Below are 6,000 nucleotides of genomic sequence, written 5' to 3'. Positions count from 1 at the left end.
CCATCTGATTTTTGAAAAAGTTGAAAAAGCAATTCAGTGCAGAAAGAATAGTCTTTTTTAACAAATGGTGCTGGAGCAATTGGATATCTATAGGCAAAACACATAATAAATAAAAAATAAAGAACATCAATCTAAACCTCACATCTTTTGAAAAAATTAATTCAAAATGAACCAAATTTAAATGTAAAACATAAAATTATAGGGTTTGGGGTTTTTTTTGACCACAGTGCGCAGCATGTGGGACATTAGTTCCCCAACCAGGGATGGAACCTGTGCCCCCTGCTGTGGAAGCGCGGAGTCTTAACCACTGGAGCGCCAGGAAGTCCCTAAAATATAAATTTATAAGACTTTTAGAAGATAGGAGAAAATTTGGTGGAACTAGGAGTTGACGAGTTCTTAGACATGACACTAAACGTATGTTCCATAAAAGAAAAAATGGATAAAATGTGGACTTAATTGATGTTAAAACCCTTTGCTCTGCAAAAAAAAACCCTGTTAATGGGCTGCAAAAACTAATTACGGACTAGGAGAAAATATTTGAAAATCATATATCTGGAAAAGGATTCATATCTAGATTACATAAAGAACTCTCAAAACTCAACAGTAAACAAATGGACAATTCAATTTAAACACGAACAAAGAGGGGCTTCCCTGGTGGTCCAAATAAGGTTTAAAATTAAAATTATTCATTCCAAATAAGGTTTAAAATTTAAAAATAAAAAACCCCCCATGACAGATGTTGAGTTTCTTACCACCTCCAACCTCAGGCTTCTCAACCTAAAATGAAGATAATAAAGTGTGAGACCAAAGGTGTTACCCACCAGAGTTCTTGGCTTCCTTAACCAGTAGAAATTGATCAGAGGGCAGACAAGAAATCCAGGCAAGGCTTTACTGGGGCCGCTGATGCAGCGGGGGGGAGGGAAAACAAACAACAGGTTGCCTTGTTTGCCAGCCCCCTGGGAGGGGGCGGGCTTGCTCCTCACATGGGGTGAAGGTAGGGGTGTGTCCAGGGGTCAGGTCAGAGGGGTGGCTTAGCTGTTTTGCCCACCACTTAGGTGGTGTTGAGAGCAGGGGGCGTTCGCAGTACCCTGTTTTCGCTCCTTGCTCTTCAAAAGTGGCAGCTGGGTTTTTTGGTCTCTTTGTATCTTTTGTCCAGAATTTACCCCAACTGTGCATGCACTCAGTTATTTTTAGTCCTATATAGTTTCCTTGTATTTTGCTGCCGGAGGAGAGGTGTGTCCAGGTGCAAGCACTGCAGCAAAGGGTCCCAGGTCCCTGCCTGTCTCAAAGGCAGTTGTGAAGAACCACGTAAGCTGTGATCCGTAAACTGTAGCTGTTGCTTTGATTGCTGTTGGTGGGGTGATTGTTGCAAGAATACGAAGTTGCATAAGCGGGCTTTCCTCTGATGAGGGCGGAAAAGAAAACATGTTTTCCTGGTAACGACAGAGGTTTCCTGTAGTTATGAGAACTTCTCTTTAGTGATGCGCTTTGTATGATGCTGCTTGGAACTGGGGGATGATGACTCGAGGCCCCTCCTCAGTGGTGTGCACATGTCAGACCACCCCTTCCTCCCGGAAACCTCCTGCCCAGCTCCATGTTCTGCCGAGGTTACTAAATAGTCAGAAGAACAGGGATCTGATAACAGAAGAAAGCTATTGCTGTGTCAGCCAGAGACACAGACACACGTTCTGTTACTTGTGTTCCTAGGACATGTTCAGCCTCTTGGCAGGAAGGGGAGTTTTACTGCTCCGCACTGAAACTTAAGAGAAAAGCGAGTGCTGTGACTCCCAGAAATAAGAAAGGTGATATTCCTTCCCTAGAAGGAAGGGTTTAAGACTTTTCAAAGTGTCCTGTAGTGTCCTGTTGCCTATTCTAACAAATAATATCTACACTGTCTTTCTTCAAATCCTCAGTCAGATGTAATATTCAAGAGGAATATCCATAAAGGCTGTGTCAGATGCAATGAACATTTTAGTAAGACTGACTTTTCCACAGGGAGCCCGTGGCTTCCTGTCTAGGGCTAGAACGGTGCTGTCCAGGACAGTAGACACTAGCTACCCGTGGCTCTTTAAATGTAAATTAATTCAAAAAAAATTAAAAATTCAGTTCCCCAGTCCCAGCAGATGCAGAACATTTCTACCACCCCAGAAGGTTCTGGAGGAATGCGCTAGATGAGTCACAGCGAGGGCACGTTACCCTTGACAAACGGCCCTTCTGCCCTCTGTTATTTCCACCAAGTATCTCTAGTCCTGTGGAAGACATCTGCATGTCAGACAGTGAGCTGTTGTCAAATGGAAAAAACTAAACATTGGTCACCGGGAATTGAACCCGGGAGTCTGGCCCAGAGCACATCCCTGGAAACAGTCATGCCACCCGATTCCGGAAAGAAAGTGCGGCGCCAGGACGTGGCTGTCCCCACTTCGAGCCCAGGGAGTCAGCCCTCTGACTCGGTCCTGTGGACGCAGAAGCATCCCCCCAACACGCGCGCACACGCACAGACACGCGCACACACACGCCTCAGGTGTGTGCAAAAAGTGTGGGAGGCCTCCTAAGAAGCCAATCCAATTTTACGTTCACGAGGAACAATTTGGGTTTTGTTTGAGTCAGAATAAATCAATTTGACAGTTGCTGCATCTGAATCTTGGCTTCATGAGACATGGTCCGACTTGCTTCTCTCTCCTATATTCAGTCCCAGGACTTCCACTTTCTGAGCCTCTGCGTGTATTTAATAAATGGAAAAAAATCCCCAAATGGGATTACAGTACTTATGGAACATTTGTAAGTTTTCCATTTAAGAAATCACGTAATTTAACACGCAAATACGGTGTGATGTGTCTGTGTTGTTTACAGGAGAACTACAGAATTCATGGGAAATCTACTCAAAGACAGCTGCCCCAGAGGCTGTGCTGGGACAGGAGTGCAGGTGCTATGAGGAGCCACACCTGTCTCTCTCCCGTCAGTGTCTCTGTGACTCTGCAGTCAAAACGTGAGGACCTTTTGACTATGAAGCCAGGACAAAGGCCTGGCGCAGCTGCCTGGCGCTCCAGCGTCAAGTGGGGCACGGTGCCTGCAGACAGTGCCACTCAGAGCGGGCCCATTCTTCTCCCACCGGGCACTAGGAGGCGTCTGTACTGAGACTCCCGGGGCAAGTTGCTAGGCTGTCCCTTTCTTCCAGTCTTAGCAGCTCCCCTTGCCAAGTGCCTCTCACTAGAATTGTGCATAAGTAATTCTGGCTACGCAGAGTAGACTCTTTCCATTCTCTACATTCTTCTAAAGAAACCCCTTCCTAAAGCAATTCCATTTCCCCTTCGCTGTTTATAGAGGACATTTAAGGAGGCCAAGGAAGAAGAGAGCTGCTCACTTCAATATTTCTCTATTGCTTTAGCACAGACTTCCCCAAAAAAGAGACTTTATATTTCTAAGCATGTCTGTATTCCTGAGATGGTCACATCCCTCTTTGAGGCAGGGAAATTCTGTCTCTGAGATTAAAAAAAAGCTTTGATCTCAAGGTTTCTCCCAGGAAGGCAGCAAGGTGTCAGGGCTCAAAAAAGCTGCAGCCTCTGCCATTTCGCATCTTAGAGACTTTCAGCCACTGAGAAGGTATTTTGGGTTTTTGAAAACACTTATGACTCTCACACACTCTGTACCCTTGCTGCCCACAGACGCCCCATCAGCCATGGCACAGCAGGGTCCATGACATTTCTGTGTCAGTTAAACCATCTGATCTATGAGATAAAATGGGAGGTGAGGGAGGGGTGGAAAAGCACACAGTGTGAGCCCAGGAGCCTGGGGCTCAGCTCTGTGGAGCCCAGGAGTCCAGGCCTGGCCTTAGGACATCGTGAGCTCTCAGAGGAGTACTGACAGGCGCTCTCCTGGATCATGGTGTCACCTGTAGAGAAACGCACCGCATTTCCTTACTTCCCATTTCCTTTGTATTCATTCAACCAATGCTTATGCAGCACTTACTGTGTGCAGGGTACTGTGGGAGCACAAGGAAAATACGGGCACAGCTCTGGCCCACAAGACACACATGACCTGGGGAGAGAGAAGACATGTCCACATGTAGCTGGGGCAGGAGGAAATGGCATGCAGTGTAGGGGAGTTTCAGTCACACTGCTGTGGGAATCCAGGAAATGGAGCTAGGAAGTGCATCCAAGAAGGCTGCATGGAAGAGGAGACATCCGTGTGGGACTTGGAAGGATGGGAGAATTCGGACACGTCCATTTCACCCTTGGGACATTAGCAAGGGCACAGAGGAACAGACGGAATGGTCAGTTCTTTTATTTGGCTACTGTGAGGATGAGACATGAGATGTGGGGAAGTAGATCGGGTCCGACTGGACTCTTTTCAGTTGGCAGTGGAAGCCCAAGTGGGTTTATAGCACTGAAACCGAGCAGGACCCTGCGGGGACTTCCTGGGGACATGTCCCCCATGTCTCCTGCTTCTTGTTTGTAGAAAAGCTTTAGCATCCTAGGCCTTCCCCAAGTCCCTAAAAGAAAAATTTAATCAGAGAAGTTAAAAAAAAAAAAAGGGACTTCCCTGGAGGTCCAGCAGTTAGGACTCTGTGCTTTCACTGCAGGGGGCGTGGGTTCGATCCCTGGTTGGGGAACTAAGAACCTGCATGCTGTGCAGTGTGGCCAAAGGGTGGGGGGGAAATACATATATATATACACACACATATACATATATATATATATATATATATACACACAGAAACAAAACAATCAAGCAAGACAAAATAATAATAGTTTAGCCATAAAACAAAGTCAAGGACATTTATTTCCCTCTCAAGGGCTGTAGACAAGATCCTGAGCCATATCCTTGAACTGTTTTGCCTGTACTGAAACCGCCACCAGGTGGAAGAAGTTAATTGCATACTGACCACCAGCATGTAGACCCCAGCATAGTTGGAACCAGAAGGTTGATAATGTTAATTTCCAAAACATCACCCTGTCACCTCAGCACCAACCAATCAGAAAAATGTCCACGAGCTGATCACATACCCTACAACCCTCACCCCAACACTGTCCTTTAGAGGGACAAAATGGTAAGTCACAATATATCTTACTGACTTCCATATAAAGTTAACAGAGCAGAGTGAGGGGCTTCCCTGGTGGCACAGTGGTTAAGAATCCGCCTTACAATGCAGGGGACACAGGTTCGATTCCTGGTCAGGGAACTAAGATCCCACATGCCTCGGGGGCAACTCAGCCCACGCACCACAACTACTGAGCTCGGGTGCCCTGGAGACTGCGTGCCACAACTAGAGAGAGAAAATCTGCACGCCACAACTAGAGAGAAGCCCACGTGCTGCAATGAAGAGCCCGCAGTGATGAAAGACCCAGCATGCCTCAAAGAAGATCTCACATACCGCAACTAAGACCTGACGCAGCCAAAAAAAAAAGAATTAACAAAGGGAGTTTCAAAAAGAATTGAAGATCTAAGGGTTAGAGAGAATGTTGTGCATCACAAAATATTTAAAATAACCTATCTTAAATAATCTAAACTATTTAAACAATCTGTTACAATCACAAACAATTTAAAATAATCCAATTTGATAGGATGGTAAGTTGAGAGTGGTCACAAGATCTTATCTTCTGATGCAAAATTGGGACTGGTGTGAATATAACAGTTTCCAACTTCTGTCTGTGATTAAAATAAATTTTTTCTTGCATGTGTTACTCGAACACAGAAGCTTTAGAAATTGTTTCCACATTCCACAACCTACAGGAAGGACATTATTTCTAGAGGGTTATCTTAGTTGATAGTTTGTTGCTCTGGAGGGCATCTTGTAACTGAGTCTCTGTATTCTTAATAGATACTTCCAAGATTTATCTGTTACATCTGACCACAAGGATCACTGGCCTCGTTCTCTTTTCCCAAATGCATGATGGAAAATGTCCAACTCTCTTGGGTTTATTATTTAACAATGAGCTTGAGAGTTTAAATGAAGAGTGTGAACTCTGCTGATTAAGAAATTGTGATCATTCAACCTGCTCA

Source organism: Leucopleurus acutus, assembly GCF_964270905.1.
Source record: "Leucopleurus acutus genome assembly, chromosome: 19".
In the NCBI taxonomy this organism is placed as follows: Eukaryota; Metazoa; Chordata; class Mammalia; order Artiodactyla; family Delphinidae; genus Leucopleurus; species Leucopleurus acutus.
Note: the sequence above shows the minus strand (reverse complement) of the source record.